Consider the following 23,179-nt stretch of genomic DNA (forward strand, 5'->3'; position numbering starts at 1 on the left):
AACTTGCCGTTGTCCATTTTATGGGTTGCGGTAAAAAGGATCTGTTTCTGTGATGGAGTATTTTGTGATTTATAGGTGCATTAGCTGGCTAATTTGCATGTTTCTGAATCCCTGTTACTACTGTAAGTGCAGATCAGCACTTTCTGCGATAGTTAACAGTGGTTGCTGCTGCTTCATATTAGCACACGCACCTCCCTTCATCACTCTCCCACAAACAGTCACACATTCAAACACATATGCGTGCACACACACACACACACACACACACACACACACACACACACACACACACACACACACACACGCACACACACACACACCATACATACCCCATTCCTGACCCTGTGTTGTCAGAATGTCCTCAATGTCTCCTTTTTCATGCCTTGTTAAATCACAAATTATTTCAGTCAGGCACTAATGCCAGATGTCATATCATTCAATAAATGCATGGTTGTACAAAAGCTGTTATAGTCAAAGTCAAAGTAAACTTGATTGTCATTTAGAACTACACGTGTAGCCTAAACAAAATTTTGTGCATCAGCTCAATTCTTGAGATTACAAAGAAAAGTGAAACAACACATACAAGTAGAGGAATAAACATAACAAATACAATACTACTCCCAATACACACAAGAAAGATTAGAGGCATTTACCAACACTCATATATGAAAAGAATACCCTCCCCTGAGTTAAATTAACTACCCTATTTAAAGTAAAACAAAACACACTACAGATTGAAATGCCTAAGTTATTTGTCTAATATTGCACTTGAGTGAGTTAAATAATACTGACTATGGGTATAATAAATAAATATTGCACTTACATTTAATATATGTAAGTATATATTGCACAAACAAATAAAAATTGACTTATTATGTCAAATAAAAATTGACTTATTATGTGTCCAGACCAGCTGGACTAGTGCCCAGGTTCATAAGTCTAATCCACTGTAGGGTAGAAACTGTTACAGAATCTTGTAGTCCTGAAGTGGATGCTGCAATATCTCCTGCCCAATGCCAAATACTTAAACAGTCCATGCGCAGGATGCGTGCTGTCCTGTATTATTTTAGTGGCCTATTGAATACGTCTTGCAGAATAAAGATGTATCGATGGAAGACTGGAACCTGTTACCTTCTCTGGAATCCTCACTACTCTTTGTACCGCCCTCTTTTCTGTAACTGTGCAGCTTTCAAACTACACTGTGAAGTTGCAGGTGAGGATACTCTCTATTGAACCTCTATAGAAGGTGGAGAGAATATGAGGAAAAAGCTTATCTTTTTACAGCCCTCTTAAAAAGTGGAGGCATCGATGTGTTTCATGACCAGCTGGCTGGTGTTTCTTGACCACAAGAGATTCTCTGATATGTGTACACCCAGGAATTTCCTACTCTTAACCCTCTCCACACTCACCATTGATCCTGAGCACTGGGTGGTTTGTTCTCCTTTTCCTGAAGTTGATGATAATCTCTTTGGTCTTGCTTACATTCAGGTCAAGGTTGTTCCCCTTGCACCAACTGATCAGAGATGCCACCTCCTCTCTGTACACCTTTTCATCCTCCTTTGTGATGACCCCCATGACTGTGGTGTCATCAGCAAACTTGTTGATATGGCTGGACTTGTGCTTAGCATAGCAGTCATGGATGATGTTAGCTTCCTTGTGGCATGAGAGTACTTTTGCCATGGCAAGAGAGGTGTTAAATATGTCCTTGAGCACTTTGTATAGCTGATCAGTACAGCCTTTTAACACCTTGCCCAATATGTTGTCTGGGCCAGCAGCCTTTCCGGGGTTCACTCTCCTTAGCTCTCTTCTTACCTCCTCTTTTCTGAGGCTGAGTACTGCATCCTTCTCACTAGTGGGTAGCTTTGGTGCCAGCCTGTTGTTTCTTTCCTCAAATTTACCAAAGAAGATGTTCAAACTGTCCAGGAATTCAATGCTTTCCTCACACTGTGCTGACCTGATTTTGTAGTCATTGATCTCCTGTATGCCTTGCCATAGTCTCCTTGCATCCTTCATGTCTTTATAATGGCTCTGTACCTTTCTGCCATACTCCCTCTTAGCATCCTTTATACCCCTCCTCTGATTACTTCTTGCTATACTTAGTGCTGCTTTGTCCTTAGCCCTTTAGCCCTGGAAGCTGCATTTCTCTCCTTCAGAACCTCATATGTCTTATCTTAATGTGAGCCATGGCTTCTGGTAAGCTCTAATAGTGATAATCTTGGTATTTGTTACACCATGAATACAGTTTGAAATGTATAATGTATACCATCACTACCTCTATTTATTCATCAGTGTTCAGATGCTGCTCCACTGTGACTGCCTCCTTGAACATATCCCATTTGGTTCTTTCAAAGCAGTCTTGGAGAGCCTCCATAGTCCCCCTCGGGCCATACCTCATTTGTTTCTTTGTGGGTTTCTCTCTAATCACTGCAGGTTTGTAAGCTGGAGATAGCAAGATAGTATAATGGTTAGAGTCTCCCATTGTGGAAGTTGCACTGCTTAATAAGTTTTCTTTAAGTTTATGTACACCTTGTCCAGGATATTATCACCCCTTGTAGGAACATCCACATACTGACGGTAGTGTGGGAGTACTTCTTTCAAATCTGCTTTATTAAAGTCACCAGCTGCCATGTGTACAGTCAGGATATTTACTCTGCAGCTCACCCATATGATTGCATAGTTTATTTAAAGCCTCAGTGGTATTAGCACTAGGTGGGATATACACCACTGTAACACTGACCCCATTCAGCTCCCTGGGCAATTAAAATAGTCTACATTTAATGGACAGGAACTCTAAGTTCTCACAGCAGTGTGATAGTATGATTTCACAGTTGCTACACCATCTTTTGTTTACACAGATGCAGACTCCACCTCCTCTGGCCTTTGCACACAGCGTATGTTTTCTGTCTGCACGGAATTGCATAAAATTCTGTAAGTTTACTGCACTGTCATTTATCTTGTTATGCAACCACATCTTAGTAATCAAAAATAAACAAGTATTTCTCACCTTGTTCTTGTCAGAGAGTTCCAGTCTCAAGTAATCCATCTTGCTATCCAGTGATCTCACATTAGCTAGCAATATAGTTGGTTGTCCAGCATACTCTAGAAACCTGTTCTACCAGTTTCAGGCACTATACTAGTGAATTTCTAAGTTTGCAGGAGGGGTAATTAAAATTTGTCACTGCAATGCATTAATGCAGGTGTTTCCTATGCCATGAGTGTAGCACTGAAGTCTTTTCCCCAATTTGCAGTTTACTTTTTTTCAGGTCTTATTTTTTACTTTCCATCACTGGTGTCTAGTGGTGAGGTAAAGGACAAATGTTCTCTGTAGAAAGTGGGAAGGTACAGGATTTTTTTTTTACTTCATTACCTATAAGACAGGAGATGCAAGTGTAATCCCTACTGGTTAGTGCCCCCCGCATCCTGTGCCTTGTATGAATGACCTTAAGGAATGATCTGTTATCCCTTGTGCATAGTGCCTCCCCTCCATTTGCATCTTTTATAAGTGCCACTAAGGCACCGTAGTGAACAACTCTGTCTGGGGTTCATTGTCCACAACCTACCTCTTTAGTCTTGCTTCTCATAACTGGTGGTCCCATGACTCATGTCTTTAATGCTCTCCTTAGTGGCACACACACACACACACACACACACACACACACACACACACACACACACACACACACACACACACACACACACACACACACACTTACTTAACCTACTCAGTCATTCACTAACTCCCATACTTTGAACTCTATGCAGAAAGGGTCACTAGACTACAATTGTAACAGAAAGCTGATAAAAGGCAACACTACAGTCTTTTTGTAATTTTACATACTGAGTGGAGAGAAGGATAGAATGGGCCTAGGAGTCAAATTGTGGCCCTGGGGCAGTACATTCAGCAAGCTTGGGAAATTATTTTTCTGACTCAGTAATGTGAGTGTTTTTGCAAGAGTCCCTCTCCTCAAATTCCAGCAAAAAATACTGGTGACAGTGAGAGTAAATGTATTTAGCACTGACCCAGCTCGCCTACAAACATAAATCCCTCACTATCCCTACCTAGAATTCCTAGATGTCAAAATAAGACTGAATAAGTCTAGCCAGCACATCATTGCTAGCCACAGATTGCTTTCCCTTTGCCCTTTTGACAATAATAGTTGCCTAAATATTTTAGATAAAATCACAACTCATCCCAATGCTGTTTTCCTAGGTGACTTTAACAATCAAACCATTAACTGGAAGACCTATACAACCAATAACTAATATACTCAGTGATCCTTAAACTTTGTTAATACCAGTTCTCTTGAACATATTGTCAATTATCCCACAGGTGACCTAGTATCCTCAATATTGTCCTTAGTAATATACTATCTTTTTGTACCCTACCTTATGTCTCCCCTCATATTTAAATCTGACCACACATATATCGTCCCCTTTAAAAACCCTGTGGAAATACCACTATCTATAGGATTTTTGAACACAGACATTGTAACTCAAAGATTATCTAAATAAATTCCAAAGTAATCAAAATATTCTGACCTCAGTTGGGATAGGATTTGTTTAACAGTGGACATGATGGGTCTAGTTTTAGACCACAACTACCTACAATTCCAAGGTGAACTATTCAAGCAGAGTAGAGAGGTCGCGATGGGAGCTTCTTGTGCCCCTGTTTTCGCGAACCTCGTTATGCTTGAATGGGAGACAAAATTTGTATTTACAAGCCATTTTTACAAGCACATGGCTTTATATACCAGATACTTGGATGATTTGTTCATATTGTGGAAAGGGCCAGCGGATGAAATTGTCAACTTCATAGAATATATAAACCACACTACTGACTTTCTGAAGTTCACTTATAAAGTTGACCATGATGAAATTGCATATTTGGACACCTTGGTTGGCAGTGATGGTCAAGGTTTTCACTCAAGAATATATAGAAAGGAGACCTTCTCCAATGATTATATAGACTACGGAAGTAACCACCCTCCTCACGTTTTCAAAAATGTATTTAAAGGGCAGTGCATTCGTGCTGCACAAATGTCATCAAGGAAAGATATAATGGAAACCGAACTTGACACCATATATCATATGTTCCTGAATCGAGGGTACCCCAAGGAAATGTTATTACAAACTTTAAGTTATGTCAAGAGGAATTGGAATATTAAATACCCACTCCTGTTAGGGAAGTTCTTTATATCTCAAAACAAAAATGATTTATACAATGGTACTAATGTTTGTGTTATTAGATTTAATCCGTACACAAATTTGGTTAAAGAGATTTTAAACAGGCACTGGGAAATACTATCTACTGCTGATAATATTAGTGGTGTTATAGGTAACTACCCTAAATGTGTTTTTAAAACTTCAGTAAATCTAAAAAATTTGTTAGAACAGAATAAGGGGAAGAAATTGTCCCTGAATAGTAATAAAGGTACCACGCGTTGTGGTTCTTGTACCCAGTGCAAATATATCAACGAAAATAAAATGGTAAGGTTATTTGATAGGACCAAAACGAATGTATATAGTAAAATGGGAATTGCAACACAATGAGATTGGTATACTTAGCCACCTGCACATCCTGTTCTGTTTACTATATTGGAAAGACTGAGAGGAAGTTTAAAACCAGAATTTATGAGCACTTGTACAAGATTAAACACAAGGATACCAACAATGCCCTGAGTAAGCATATCATGGAGAAAGGTACCACACACTCATTTACATTCTTTATCATAGACCATACTGATATTTTAGTTAAGGGTGGGAATTGGAAAATTTACCTAGCTATGTTGGAGAGTAGATGGCAAATTTTATGCGATGCAACCACTTACCCAGGAAATGAATGATCATATCAGCATAAAACCATTTTTATTGTTAGATTAGATTGTGATATTCTTCTTGCACTATTTATTATTTTCTTATAAGCTAGATAATTATGCTGCAAATAATTTTCATTGCAGTTAAATAGCACTAGCACTATTCATTTCAGACTATCAGGTTAGGTAAAAGCCATTTGCTATTTATAAGGGTAGATAGTATCCACGTTCTGAATATTTATATTTATATTTATGCAAATATTATTTATGTATTTATATCGATATATTTTTATGTATTCATATATCAATGTGATTTTATATGTTTATTTGTTTTTAACAATTTTTACAATCAGTTATGAATACACTTCAGTACTTATAGATCAGTTACATTCTAATATAATATTTGAAGTTTTAACATTGACTGTTTTATAATCTTACATTATTTTAATTCATTCATGGTACATTAAGTGTATAGATTTAATATTAATATGGATGTTTGTTTTATTATGGGCAGATGCATTTACATTTATATTCATATTTATATTAGCTAGCGCTAAATGCACATAGCACTTTAAGAAGTATAAAATGTTGGCGCCAAAAAGTTTTTAAATTGTGAAGTTTCTGTGTGTTTAACTGGTTCTGAGGAAGTCTGCTATTCGCAGATGAAAGCGCTAAACCAGTATCATTTTGTGGAGCTCTGTGTGTGAAGTTCATTCAATAAATTCTTCTATTATCCTGTTCGAGCTGTGATTCCTTTCGTGGGCAGGCACATCGGTATTTTGTTATTAAGTTATTGTGACCAGAGGAGTAAATTCCAAAGTAAGCCCACATATACTTACCCATTCCCAAAATTGCTGTCTATACCATCAAATATTAAGTACCCCTAAATAGTTGTATTGAGAAGTCCATCTCTATTTGCTCCAAAGTTAGTGAAAATTGTAAGAACAAACCCTTACAATGGAATACTCAGATCAGTAAAGTGTTTAAAAAATGAAGATAATTATCACTTCATATAATGAATCACTATCTCACCCCCAAAAAAGCACAGAAACAGACTAGCAGAAAACTAAAACTCACAATTAGAGAGGTGAATGCTGAAAATGACCTGAAGGTAGACCCTTTCATGAAATGTATCTATAAATCATTCTTCAGCCATGACAGGAAGCTAAGAAGTAACATCCGTTATGCTCTGGGCTTATCTACAATAAAACTACTCACTCGGATTCCAAGAAAAAACAGTAATTTAACAGATAAATTTAACCCAAACTTTACTGTGTCCACCCACTCACTTTTGCCACTACCTCTCAAACTCTTTCTAAAATTATCATTGACCAGGTTCTATCAGCCCTATCAAACTAAAACATGTTTTCTATGAACCCTGATAATGTAGTGGGCTTCTTATTTTATTTATTTATTGGTTTGTTTGTTTGTTTGTTTGTTTGTTTGTCTGTTTGTCTGTTTGTGTTTGTCTGTTTGTCTGCTTGTTTGTTTGTTTGCTTGTTTCTATGCTTTTGTTCCCATGGCTGCTGACCACAAATCCTCCCCAATTTCAAGGGAGCAATCATCCAGACCACCACAGAAGTAGCATTCTTCTTTTAATCTCTAGCCCCTTCCCTTCGGGCAGGGGATGTGTGCCCCATGTTATTGTAGTGGCCATTATACCTCTTGATGTACACACATGCTTCAGTGCACTTGTAGAGATGAGTTGCTGTACTCACTGCTTTATGAGCTGAATGCACATCTCCAGGATTAGCCTCAAGTATTGTTGCACCTTCTCTGAGGGACTGCATCATATAACACCTCTATTGCATTCCGTCTCCCTTCAAAATAAACATGCCTATCCTCCCCAGAACAGCTCCAGCGAGTGTCTGTATCTATAACTGTAGCATAGTTCATTGTTTTTCCATGTCATCAGAGCTAGATTACTGAATTGCCTATTTGTAAGTGGTAAATATAGCCTAACAGAACTTGTCATTAATGTTTTAACCTCAGTCTCTCAACAAGTTACATACTTGATGTTTGGAGAATTTTCACTGTGATACCATTATACTAGAATAACCCCACCTTCAATCAATGCAGTTATAGGCCAATTGGTCTTAACAGTCTTATGTGTTAGGCTATGGAGCATATCATATTCCAGCTCATAAGACATATGGAACATCTTGGGCCTTGACCCAAACCAGTATGGTTTTGACAAAGGCAGACTCTGTCTCCTTACCTTATAAAAGTCTGAAAAGCTTAGTGAAGCCATGGGCAATGATTAGTCTGCTCACATTGCCTATCTTGACTTTGACAAAGAATTGAATATAATCTCTTGTGCAAGTATTACCGATAAGCTTACTAAACGTAATACAAACCCTAACATTGCCCAATAGACATCTGAGCGGTTGGCTGGCATTATCGATGTCCTGGAATTTAAAGGATCTTCCTCTGAATATAAAAATATAATCAGTTCAGTCACACATGGCTCAGAACTATGTTTCCTCCTTTTCATTATAAATTTCTTAAATATCATCTTTAATGTTCCAGACTTGAGGATATTAATGTTTGTTAATGACTGCATAGTTAGTGCAGTTGGCAGCTCACCTTCTGACATGGTCACTTCAATAATGGCTTGACATGTCCACTTTTAGTGTAATAAGAATGGCCATAAGCTAATTGCTAAAAATGTAGTATGGTTGCATTTGGAAAGTAAACTTTTCCCACCACTGTCACCATAAACAATGGACCTCACCAAACTTATACAGTTATCAAGGGCTTGGGTATCTATGATGACAATGTGATGACAGTGTGATGAGCTGATTATAACAATGTTACCTACAATAAGACTATAAGTATATATTATATTCGGAAAAGAGTAATATATTGGAATTGCAAGTATCCTTAACCTTGTACTCCTACCTACATTAACTCTCTGTTTCTCTCACCCAGTAATTTTTCACATCCTCTTCTACTTCCTTACCTCTCCTCCTCAAATAGTCTACAAACTTCTTAACTTTTCTCTCCTCTATCCCTCTCCTCTCTAAGTATGCCCTCCCAAATCCTTCACACAATCTGTGTCCCATGCTCCCTTCTTGCATTTCTAACTCCTCTCTATCTTGCTACTTCCTACTCTCCCATAGCTCCCTTACACCTACCCACTTCTCAAACTCTCCCTTGCACTCACTTTCAACCTGCTTTTATTACCCACTACAATGCCATATCTTCCTCTCTTATTCCTCCTAAACTACTGTACCAATTCCTTCCTAAACTCTTCTCAACTACAACAACTACCTTCACTGTTACAATAATACCATCTCCAAACAACTTCCTTCTCAATAAATCCAAACGACTAAAAGCTAATCCCTATAATGACCTAGCCTTATCTGGAGATATCCATCCCAACCCTGGTCCTTGCTTCACAACTAACAACTCTCTCCCCCCTCCCCCTACTTCTTTCATAGCACACTCCAACTCCACCCTTCCCTCTTCCTCTCCTACCTCCTCTCTTAACTCCCTTAAGTTCTTTACTATAAATGCCCAGAGCCTAAATAATAAAATACACCAAATACAAGCTTGGATTTGCCACAACCAACCTGACATCTTAGCCATCTCTGAAACTTGGCTAAAAACCCATACTGCAGACTCCGAAATCCTACCTCCTGGTTACCAAATCCATAGAAGCGACCATTTAAACAGAAAAGGAGGAGGCTCTGCACTAATCTACTCTAACCTTCTCTCAGTAATCCCTCTACAAACTCCAATTCCACAATTCAAAAATTCTGAACTAACAGCTAGTCTCCTACAACTAAATAAACATAAAAATATCTGCATTATCTCCCTATATATATCCCCTGGCGACAACATCTCTACCCTTGAAAATATTCTTCACTGGGCCTCAACCGAAATAAAATTCGAAATCTTCATCCTAGGCGATGTTAATATTGATTGGAATAAAATTAACTCACTTTCTCCTTCCTTATTCATTAACCTGTACAACTTTACCCAAGCAATTCACACTATCACACACCCAAATAAACACCACCCCCCAGGATCCATCATCAATTGGATCTTAGTCTCCCACCCAAACAAAATAACTCTCTCTGGCACTATCCCAGATATCTTTAGTGACCATCTCCCTGCATTCATACATAGCTCAAACAACACCACTAAACATCAGCACCATTACATCCACACTCATAATCACAGCAACTTCAACCCCACAAACTTCTCCAACACTCTTAAACACACTAACTGGCAAATCCTAAATACTCTTCCCCTTGACAACGCAGTAGAACATTTTAACTCCATTTTCCTAAAAATTCTCAACTCCCAAGCCCCACCAAGAAACAAACGAGTCAAAACTAATTCTGCTCCATGGCTTTCCAAAGAAACCAAACAAATCATGAATTGTAGGGACAAATACTGGAAGCTCTACCAGAAAAATAAGATGCCTTCCACCCTGCTTCAATACACCCAACTTCGCAACCAAGCATAAAAACTAATCATCTGTGATAAAAAAAAAACTATTATAATAAACTTCAGTCTAACAACAACGTTAACCCAAAACAATTCTGGAAATCAATTAATTCCCTACTCCACCCAGGATCCAGGAATAATCCCTGCCCAGACCCTAGCTTAACTAGCTCAGAACTCAGCTCTCTCTTTAACACATTTTTTACTGACTCTATAGCTAATCTTACCAAATCTTTCCCAGACAACAATCCTTCCTACTCTCATTCCTCTACTCCCTCCTACCCTCTTAACTCCCCTCCTAATTTCCATCTCAAACCTGTTCCAACTACTTTTATAAAAAGACTTCTCACTAAACTAAAACCTTGCTCAAATGCCCCTGACAACATACCCTCCTCCTTCCTCAAAGCTGCTGCTGAAGGTATTGCCATCCCTATCAGCATCCTAATCAATAGATCTTTAAAACAATAATACGTTCCCAAACTCTGGTGTTCTGCCTTCATCCTTCCTCTTCATAAAGGAGGCAAAAACACTAATATCTCCAACTTCCGTCCAATCGCCCTTCTTTCACCCATACCAAAATTCTTGAAAAATGTGTCCACCACCAACTTATGCCTTTCGTAACCCAAAATAACCTCATAACTCCCATCCAGCATGGTTTCCGCCCTGGCCACAGCACCATTACTGCCTTACTATCCTTCTTAGAAACAGTAAATCGGGCCCGAGACTCCGGATTACTAGTATCCTCAACACTACTTGATCTTTCTAAAGCCTTCGACACTATCTCCCACAAACACCTTGTCTTCCATCTCTCCAACCTTCATCTCTCCCCTGAAACCCTCTCCTGGTTCTCCAGCTACCTATCTGACAGATCACAAGCTGTCAGATGGAATAACTCTACCTCCTCCTTCCTGCCCACACCCACCGGTGTTCCCCAGGGATCCATCCTTGGACCCATGCTCTTCAACATCTTCATAAATAACCTTCACACTGTCGTCCCTGACACAACAGTTATCCAATACGCCGATGACTCCACCTTAGTTTGCACTGCTGCCAACCTGCCAGAACTACTGACAAAAACTCAAATCGCTTTTTCCACTACCGAGAACTGGATGCTCTGTAACCATCTCTCTCTCAACTCTAAGAAATCTAAAATACTTCTCTTCCCTCCCACCAGGACCTACTCCTTCGACAAAAATGCTTTCAAAGACCTTAGCCAAAGCAACACTGCCATAGAAGTGGTTCCTTCTGCAAAACTCCTTGGTATCACCATAAATGAATACCTTAAATTTGATATCCACGTACAACAAAACATCAAGAAAACCCACCAAAAACTTGGTATGCTCTACAGGAATAACTGCTTTCTCTCCAACTCCTCCAGGCATACTTTAGCAACTACCTACCTCCTTCCTTCCTTACTATATGGAGCCCCTCTTCTAACTAACCTGTCTTCTTCCATCACCTCTAAACTTGAAACTTGCTATAATAAAATCTCCAAATTCGCAACCAAATCCAAAACCTCTACTCACCACTGCCTCACCCTACAATCATTGAACTGGCTGGAACTCCCTAACTACCTCGACTACCTCCAAAGTACCACCGCTCACAAATTAATATTCTTTCCAAATAAGTGCCCAGCACTAACAAACATCCTTCCCCCTTACATCCCAACCAGATCTCTGAGATCTGAACACCAAAATGTAATCTCTATTCATAAACCCAAACACTCTGCAGGCCAACTCCTTCTCTCTTTCACTGTAGGCAAAAAATAGAACTCTCTCCCTCCCTCACTTAGGATGATACCTGACCCCGAATCCTTCAAGACCCAACTTTTCTCATTTCTATCTTCCAAACGTAAATGCTCCTGTATTTCACCCTACATAAATACAAATAAAGATCCCCATAGAGCCTACTAAACTCCTGCTCCTAACTTCACTACATCCTCTCCTTTTCTATTTACCTAACACAAACCTCATCCATCACCTTCTGATCATTCAATTTCTCTCTTGACTCCTAGCATGTATATAACACAACTATCAAGTAATCACCGATGCCTATTTCTTGACAATTGATTCTTATTGCGCTGAATGTAAAAACTTGCAACCTTTGTCTCACTGCATGTATAATGACAATGTATTCTTTTACTATACCTGTTTTGTATGAATTCATACATGCATTTGGCATTTTTTGTAACCTTTAATTGTGTTTCTTATGGAGCTTTTCTCCCCAGGCCTCCACTGAAAATGGGCATATTCTGGCCCAGTGGACTTCCCCGGTAATCAAACTGAAATAAAATAAAAATAAAAAATAAATAAAATCCATGTATATAGTTCAAAATATTTAAAATATGTGGAGATTACACCACCCACACCCCCCTTACTATATATATATATATATATATACTAACTCCAAGGTCACACTACAGTGCGGAAAAGGCCATATAACCTTCAGTGAAATGTGTGTCAGTGAATTGAGTTTTCAGTGAATTGAGCTTTCAGTGAAAAGTGCACACTAATTTGACTTTCAGTGAAATGTGCATTCAGTGAAATGTCCTAGACCCATATATATATATATATATATATATATATATATATATATACATATATATATATATATATATATATATATATATATATATATATATATATATATATATATATATATATATATATATATATATATATATATATGTACAGATAGATATAAAATTAGTGTATCCCGTGGTACACATGGCATATGTCTGGTTATGCCCCCAATTAGACACTGCAAGTGATATTTTCAATCTGCATTCTGAAGTTAAACTTTGTCTGCTCCGCAAGTCCAAGGAGAATTTTTTTTTTTTTACTTCTCTAGTTAAGGTTGATGGGGCAAGAAAAGCTAGGTGTACCTATGTTTCTTCAACTTTGTTTTAATTTTCCTCACAAGGGCTTACTTTTAACCCTGCTTAACTAGCTCCTCTTATTGTCCTCTTGACTCCCATCTTAGCCAGTTAGGCAACATAGACATCAGCTAATATTCCTCACTAGAACCCTGCATCACTTGTAGGATATACTCCCCTCATTCTGCTCCCATCATTCCCTGGTTACTAAATTATTATAATAATTTATAATTTTTCTGTTTTGATGTAAATAATTTAAAGTTTTTTTGTCTAGTCCTTCTAGCATGTCGAGGGATCAGTTGCTAGTGTCCTCTCCTGCTCAGCTGGTGAACCTGGGAATATTGAGGCAATGTTACAATTGCCTCATGTACACAGACAACCCTCTCCTCCTCCCACAAAACACAAATACATGCGAGAGATGCAACTATACGGCCAAACTGGAGGCTGAGCTCTCTCAACATAGGACTGGCAAGACCAGTCAGGAGGAGAAGGTTACCACACACACTATAGACCCAGTCTCACATAGTACCATCACAACCTCAAATCATACACATAAACACACAAAGACATACTCGGCGGCTCTGATCAAAAATCTACCAAAACAGCAGAGGCCACCAAAGCAGACACCCAAACAACCACCACCTCAGAACACAACACCTGCAACACATAGACCTCACAGTCAGAGTGTCAAACAGTCACAGCCCTTAAGGCCAAACACAATGCCAGACACACTAGTCATTGGTGACTCCATAGTCAGACACACTGACGTCCCGCTCACCAGACTGAGTAAGGAGAAGGTCACAGTAAGCTGCCTGTCGGGCGCTAGAATCCGCCACATAACGCAAGCACTCAGGTCTCTCAACAGCAGGTACAAATATGACTCAGTCATTGTCCACGCTGGTGTAAGCGACCTGAGACATACCTCCTTGGACTACATGAAAAGAGACATTGAGGAGCTCTCTGATTATGTAGCCCAGGCAGGTATGACCCTGACCTTGAGCAGTATCCTACCTTCACCAAGAATGATGCCACAATACAGAGATAAGATGATCAGCTTTAACAATTGGCTTAAACTCTGGTGTCATTCAAAGGGATCCAATGTCTGTCTGCCTGGGATGACATGCTGGACAAGCCACGCTGCGCAAGGGACGGCTTGCACCTGTCACCCTGGGATTCGGATATTGGCAAAGGCTCTTGCCACCCCATAGTGCCTTTTAGGCAAGGCTCAAATTCTAAACCTACCACCCTAGAACACAAAAAGGAAAAAACTAAGGGTAATGCTGCTCAATGCCAGAAGTCTAAATCTCAAAATGCACGCACTCGAGGCCCTTCTCAGTATGGAGAACATCGATGTCTGTGCAGTGACAGAAACCTGGTTCAAGGCTCCTGAGAGCACCCCAGCACTATCAGGTTTTACCTCTTATCATGCGTTCCGGCCCCAAAATCCGGACAATACCAAGAAAGGAGGGGTATCCATATTCATCAAAGACACCCACACCTCAAGACTGGTGGCAACGCACGATGCATCGGAGACCATCCAGGTGCAATTAACCATAGGCAAGACTGCTCTGCAAATTGTAGCATGTTACAGGCCACCCTCACAAACTCAGGAACCTCACATGGCCTTCCTGAAAACACTAGAGGGATAAATGTATCACCAAACACCATCATACTAGGTGACTTCAATTACCCTAATATAGACTGGGAACACTACTCAAGCCCAAACACCCTAGCCCAAAAGTTCCTGGAATTCATAAACTCAAATGCCATGGAACAACTAGTCACCATCCCCACAAGAGGAGAAAACATACTTGATCTCATCATCACGAACATGGGAGCACAATGTTCAACACCGGAAGTATACCCCTCACTGGTGAGATCAGATCACAAACTAATCTCGCTGGAGGTCCTCATCCCACCCCCACCTGAAATAAAAAAGGCCACAGTAAAGAACTTCTCGAAAGCCGACTTCACACTTCTAAAGACTAGTGTGGTCTCCTTTAAGGCCCCCGAGCCGACGGAAAACAGTACTCAAGCCGCTGAATCACTTACAAATGCCTTCTACCAGCACCTGCAGGACTGCATGGATAAGGCAATCCCAAGCAAAACAAAGACTCTTTGTACCAAAGGCAAGCATCCACTCTGGTGGACCCCAGCCATAAACAAACTCTACAACAAAAGGAGGAAGCTACTACAAGATAGAGCAAAATCCTTAAAAGGTAAGACACCCTTGATCACTATAAGTAAAAACTAAGAGCTCTCATAAAATCATCCAAAGCAAATTTTGAGAGAAAAATAGCTAAAGACTCAAAAGACAATCATAAGGCCTTCTTTAGCTATGTTAGAAACCTGGGAGGAAACTCCCAGATATGCTCAGAACTAGTTCAAAATGATGTGAAGATTACTGATCCTACAGACATTGCCAACATACTGGCTGACAGGTTCAGTGCAAACTTCTCCCCTCCCCAAAGGAGAGATATCTATACCAAGCGATTGCAGCCCCCAAACATCTCCAACGCCCAAGTGAGAACTGCTTTCTCCAAAGCAAAAACACAGCATCCATGGGACCTGATGGTGTCCCCGGCTGTGTGCTCCACAAACTCAATGAGGAATTAAACCCACAGCTAGGACAGCTGTTTAATCATAGTCTTACCTCTGGATACGTACCCAGGAGTGGCGCACTGCAACTGTGGTCCCACTTCACAAAGGCGGTGCCTCCACCGACCCTGGAAATTACCGCCCATTAGCTTGACAAGCCTTATCTGCAAAGCCATGGAGAGGATCATAATGGACCTCATAAATAAAGACATAGGGAATTTTCAGACTTTGGATCCATCCCAGTTTGGCTTTGTCAAAGGCAGATCATGCCTTCTAAACTTGGTTGACTTTTGAAACAGTCACCAAAGCCATTGATGAGGAAAGGCAGTCCATACAGCCTACCTCGATCTGGCGAAGGCCTTTGATACAATACCCCACTCGGGTATCATTGAAAAACTCATCAGCTTAAATGTTAACCCATACATCACAAGATGGGTTGCAAACTGGCTGAGTGACAGAACCCACAGGGTCAGAGTTGCTGGCGCCATGTCAGACTCAAAGCCTGTCACAAGTGGTGTACCACAGGGCTCAGTCCTGGGCCCACTCTTGTTTGGCATCTACTTTTCTGAAGTACAAGCAAACACAGGAGGGTTATGGCTGACAAAGTTTGCAGATGACTGCAAACTGGGCCATAGTAGAAAACACATCTGACACAGATATCCTTCAGAAGGGTCTCACAGAAACGGATAACTGGTGCCAGAGCCATGGCCTAAAGTTAAATGCCAAAAATGCATAGTCATACCCTTCGGGAAAAACAAGGTTACCCCTAGCTACCAAATAGGTGGCAATCCACTGAGTACAGAAGAAGTTATCAGGGACCTGGGGACCCAGGTTGATAGTAGTCTGTCATTCGACACCCATGTAGCTAAAGTAGTTAGGAAGACCTTCTACATTGCCCACCTTATCATGAAGGGATTCTCATCTAGATCAAGGGAGGTCATAGTCTCCCTATACTCATCACTCATCAGACCAATGATTGAGTACAATGCCCCATTTGGAATGTATCTGACCCGACACTTGCAGCAGCTGGAGAGGCCACAAAGTTCCTCACCAAAAGGATAAAGGGTCTCAAACATCTGTCCTATGCTGCCCGACTGAAAGAACTCCAGCTCTATTCAGTCGCTTACCGCTTGCTCAGAGGTGACCTTTGCCTAACATACAAGGCCATGTCAAACCCAGATTTGATGAATATGCTTCACCTCAAAAATCTAGATCCGTCAGAGCCACAAGGGCGGGAGACTTAAACCTCGACACGGCTATTAATAGGACGTGCTGGAGGGATAGATTCATCACCCAAAGACTCCCTATGCTGTGGAATAAAATCCCGGTATATGTGAGGCAGAGCACCTCGCTGGCCTTGTTCAAGAGAAATCTTGACCAATGGATGGGAGATCGCAGATATACCCCAGGGATTACCTCAGTGTCACTGCTAAACAGAGGCACAGCAAAATAATGGGTATAGTTCCCCATACTAAAGGGGTGGCGTAAGCCACAAAACTATGGGCTAGGCTTGTAAATGCCCTCGGGCAGATAGCCTAGTATGAACCTATGAACCTATGAACCTATAATCAGAACTTAATTTTCCTCATAGCTCTTAATACTAAGATGCATCACTTAAAAGACATGTTTGTTTATTTGAGATACTTCATTAATATTCATTGTATAAAAACTGTAGGTTAAAGTTGATCCAAAGGAAACATTTTTAGCATGCCTCAGTGTTGTTAGATGTAAATGAACTGTGCCATACCTGTTTTATCTTATAATTCAGGTGAAATGTTTTCTGACCCTAATTCATTTTATCATTTGCTGCTCCACTGTGGAGACCAATGTTTTGTACTCTTGAACTCTTGTATCTCCACAAGACAAGCAACTTCACACAAATTAAAACAAAGGGTTTAAATCTCCGCCAACATATAAATAAAGCATGCTGGGTAGCAGATGCTTTAGCAATGTTTATTACATTTCTGGAACAAAATTGCCCTTGCAAGTAAAACAGAGTGACATCCTAACATCAACACTGAGAATTGAATGGGCATCTAAAAATTGATGGCTGCCCTGATCTGCTTTTCCCTTCTAAACATAGATTCATACTTGGCTAGCTGCCCTCAGGACTATTTTTAAGCCTAGCCAATTATCCCCTGTGAGAATCAAATTCTGCATCTTGTGCTTCTAAGGTCAACACCTTAACCGTTGTTGCACATAATCCACGAATGAAAGTACTTCCAACACTAGTTTAGCGCTTTCATCTGCCTAGCGCAGACTTCATCAGAACTAGTGATTACAACCATTGCTGGCTTTTAAAAACCAAATTTGGCGCCAAAACTGTGATCGCTTTTAAAGAGACACACTCAATGACAACAAATTGCATATAAATATAAATATAACATTGATGTATATAACTGTGTACAATAAACTAATCGTGTATTAGTGAAATATGTAATAAGTATTTGATAAAATTTAATAAAATTATTTAATAAGTTATTAAATAAAATTGTTTACCTAAAGAGCCTAATTCCTCTACCTATGAAACAATATATAAATGTATATAAATATAAATAATTATGATAAAAACCATAGATATGAATTGCTAAAACAGTAGTGTGATGAGAGACTAATAATAGATTAGGAGTCCATAACCAAAAACTGTTTAATGCTAATGTATTCATTTATACCTGGACTCCTAGTAGAATCAGTCAGCATCTGCCATTTACTTTCCTTACAGGCTAATCTTGTTTTCCAATCACCACCATACAATATATCCTGCTCCTGATCTATAATAAAAAATAAGAAGATGTGGTTATCCCCATGTTCCTTAATATGTCTATATAATGCATTCTTACAATCTTTCTTTTGTATTCTGTAATAATGTTCATAAATGCGTTTCTTCAACTGCCTTTCTGTTTTGCCTATATAATAGGCTGAACATATCTTACATAGGGCCAAATACACTATATGTTTGGTGTTACAATTTCCACCTCTACTTCTAATCACGGTGTTATTTACATCACCCAATAGGCCTCAGTACTCACATTGATGTATCTGCATTGGTTGCACCTTCCACATTTTCTGGTAAACACTTTCTCTTGCTTTTTCCAAATCTTCTTATTATTTACTCTTTCTAGCAGTCTTTTGATATTTGGGCCCGTTTTATATACTATTCTCGGTTCATTCCCTAAAATGGCTTTATTAGACTCTACTACTGTAATCACATCCCAATATCTATTAATAATTTCCTTAATCCTATTACTATATGGGGTGTAGATGATGACACATACTCTACCCATGTAACCCTTGTTGGTGTTATAAATCTCTTTAGCATCCAAGGTATTTCCCAATAATGGTTTATATTTTTGACCCCATTCATTTTTAACATATTCTATTGTGTCCTTGAGCATTCATATTGGATAACCTCTATTCATAAACAATTCATTTATAAACTTCATTTCTTCATCCATTAATTCCTTATTCGATGACATCCTAGCTCCTCGAATACATTGTCCTTTGACTATGTTTTTAAATATGTGTGGTGGATGTTCATTATTAAAATATAAATAGTCATTGGAAAAAGTATTTTTGCGGTATACTCTAGATGTAAACCCCTCCGTAGTTAAGCTGATGAATAAATCCAAACACGCTATGCCCTGGTTACTAATTTCATGCGTGAACTTAAGAAATTGTGTAGTTCCATTTATATAATGCAAAAAATTCATGATTTTATCTTTTGGTCCATTCCATTAAATAAAAATATCATCAAGGACTCTAACATAAAAAGTTATGAAGGGATAAAATTCACAACTGACGATGAACTCATTTTCCCAATCAGACATGACAAGGTTGGCAAAAATGGGGGCGCAAGAAGCGCCCATGGCAACACCCTTGCTCTGTTTGAAATATTCTCCTTCGAATGTAAGATAATTGTAATCCAAAACCAAACCCATCATGTCTAATATAAGAACAATTTTGTCCCAACTTAACTGTGAAAATTTCCTCAGGCTGTTTCCAAACCTTTCCAGTCCTTCGTCTTTGGGTATGCTAGAGAAAAGATCACATACATCAATAGTCACCAAAGTGAGTTGATCTGACCACAATTCAGATCTTAATTTTCCCAAAAAAATCCCAGGAATCCTTAATTATAAATGGTACATTCTGATAAATGTGCTTGGTCCATCTATCTATCGTCAGACTATATTAAATGTTTTGGATCTGGAACCAGAAATAATTGGTCTAAAAGGAGGTTTCTCCACTAATACTTATGAGAAAATGGTGTGTAGAGATCTATATTGTCTAAATAAGGAAATATTAGGACATAAACGATATAAAAAATGCATACAGGATGACAATATTACCATTCAAGAAAGAGTATGTTTAAATGAGATTATTAATAACAAGGACATTAGAATCATGAAACCCGATAAAGGTGGGGGTGTTGCTATATTTTCTAATTTAGCATATAATTTAGCATATAATGCAGAAATATATAATATTTTACATGAGACAGGTAACTATGAGACAGTTTCCATCAATCAAATTAATATAGGTTTCAGGAGAATTGATTTGATTTTAGAAGAATATTTGATTGATCATAGAATTACTCAGGAATTGTATGAATTTTTGAAGGTAGAATATCCGGTTATGGCGCGTATAGTTGGGATTCCCAAAGTGCATAAGTCAGTGGAGAAACCTCCTTTTAGACCAATTATTTCTGGTTCCAGATCCAAAACGCCCCCATTTTTTCCATCCTTGTCATGTCTGATTGGGAAAATGAGTTCATCGTCAATTGTGAATTTTATCCCTTCATAACTTTTTATGTTAGATTCCTTGACGATATTTTTATTTTATGGAATGGACCAAAAGATAAAATCATGAATTTTTTGCATTATATAAATGGAACTACACAATTTCTTAAGTTCACGCATGAAATTAGTAACCAGGGCATAGCGTATTTGGATTTATTCATCAGCTTAACTACGGAGGGGTTTACATCTAGAGTATACCGCAAAAATACTTTTTCCAATGACTATTTATATTTTAATAGTGAACATCCACCACACATATTTAAAAACATAGTCAAAGGATAATGTATTCGAGGAGCTAGGATGTCATCGAATAAGGAATTAATGGATGAAGAAATGAATTGTTTATGAATAGAGGTTATCCAATACGAATGCTCAAGGACACAATAGAATATGTTAAAAATGAATGGGGTCAAAAATATAAACCATTATTGGGAAATACCTTGGATGCTAAAGAGATTTATAACACCAACAAGAGTTACATGGGTAGAGTATGTGTCATCATCTACACCCCATATAGTAATAGGATTAAGGAAATTATTGATAGATATTGGGATGTGATTACAGTAGTAGAGTCTAATAAAGCCATTTTAGGGAATGAACCGAGAATAGTATATAAAACGGGCCCAAATATCAAAAGACTGCTAGAAAGAGTAAATAATAAGAAGATTTGGAAAAAGCAAGAGAAAGTGTTTACCAGAAAATGTGGAAGGTGCAACCAATGCAGATACATCAATGTGAGTACTGAGGCCTATTGGGTGATGTAAATAACACCGTGATTAGAAGTAGAGGTGGAAATTGTAACACCAAACATATAGTGTATTTGGCCCTATGTAAGATATGTTCAGCCTATTATATAGGCAAAACAGAAAGGCAGTTGAAGAAAGCATTTATGAACATTATTACAGAATACAAAAGAAAGATTGTAAGAATGCATTATATAGACATATTAAGGAACATGGGGATAACCACATCTTCTTATTTTTTATTATAGATCAGGAGCAGGATATATTGTATGGTGGTGATTGGAAAACAAGATTAGCCTGTAAGGAAAGTAAATGGCAGATGCTGACTGATTCTACTAGGAGTCCAGGTATAAATGAATACATTAGCATTAAACCGTTTTTGGTTATGGACTCCTAATCTATTATTAGTCTCTCATCACACTACTGTTTTAGCAATTCATATCTATGGTTTTTATCATAATTATTTATATTTATATACATTTATATATTTTTTCATAGGTAGAGGAATTAGGCTCTTTAGGTAAACAATTTTATTTAATAACTTATTAAATAATTTTATTAAATTTTATCAAATACTTATTAAATATTTCACTAATACACGATTAGTTTAGTGTACACAGTTATATACATCAATGTTATATTTGTATTTATATGCAATTTGTTGTCATTGAGTGTGTCTCTTTAAAAGCGATCACAGTTTTGGCGCCAAATTTGGTTTTTAAAAGCCAGCAATGGTTGTAATCACTAGTTCTGATGAAGTCTGCGCTAGGCAGATGAAAGCACTAAACTAGTGTTGGAAGTACTTTCATTCATGGATTATGTGCAATAAAGAAGTTTTTTATGCGTTGGTGGATTCTGTGGATTCTGTGGTGCATCACTGATTTTCTGGTCTTGTTGTTCGAGTTAAAGTCCTGCTGTTCCAGTTACATTTCCTGATTAGGCTCCTTGTTTGTTTCCAGATTTGGTTGTTTTTTTGTTGTTTCTGCTGCACTATTAATTACCTTAACCGTTATGCCACCTTTCCACCCTGTACATGAAAGATGCATCAGGTGGATATTGGCAAAATGCATTTGGTGTCTTAACTTACCTGCCTTGTAACTCCTTTACTTCTATAGATTAATCAAGATGGTTCTTATATTGCAAATGTCAAAGTTAACAGTGAAATCTATGAGTCTGGCCTGCATACTCAGTCTTTATTTATTCTGAAAGTTAGTGCATTTTAAAATAAAATGATTGAGTTAATTCAATGCCCTTCTGAAGATTTATGTGGATTATAGTCATACTCAGCAGTCTGTTATATAATACATCTCTAAACTTTACAGATTACTTGGCTTTAGACCTTGAGTAATCATGTTGGACACAAATTGCTGAGACGGCATCATTATTCCAAATGTCTAATAATGAATCTGCACTGGATCTACAATGACCTAGCATGCTTTATTTATATGTTTGTGGAAAATTAAATCCTTAGTTGTAAACCATTAGAGAAAAGACTGCAGCTCCCACTTCATGTGTGCAGAGTATGCTAGTTGTCCAAGGTGTCCATCTAGCTAAATATTAAAGAATAACAAGAATGTGAAGTAAAGTACTAGTCAGATGTTCCCTTAATTAGGAGATATGTCTCAGTACAACATACAAGAAGGCAGATAAGATGATTTACACCATTCTTCAAAGGATTCTTCATCTGCAGCTTTCAGCAAACATACGACCACAGCAAAAGATAATGTATAACTGACAAGTTTCTTAATAGTCTTTAACAAAGTACCCCCAACCCAAAGCCACCCCAAGCTCAGTAGTAAGCTGCTCTGCCTCAGACAATAGTCTAAGAAACTGCCAGTATCTTTGGTGCCAGACATTCTCTTTGCCTGAATAAGCAGGAATTCTGAGCATGTGCAGTGT

Source organism: Protopterus annectens, chromosome 5.part1 (genome assembly GCF_019279795.1).
Source record: "Protopterus annectens isolate FY-2018-M chromosome 5.part1, PAN1.0, whole genome shotgun sequence".
Taxonomy (NCBI): Eukaryota; Metazoa; Chordata; order Ceratodontiformes; family Protopteridae; genus Protopterus; species Protopterus annectens.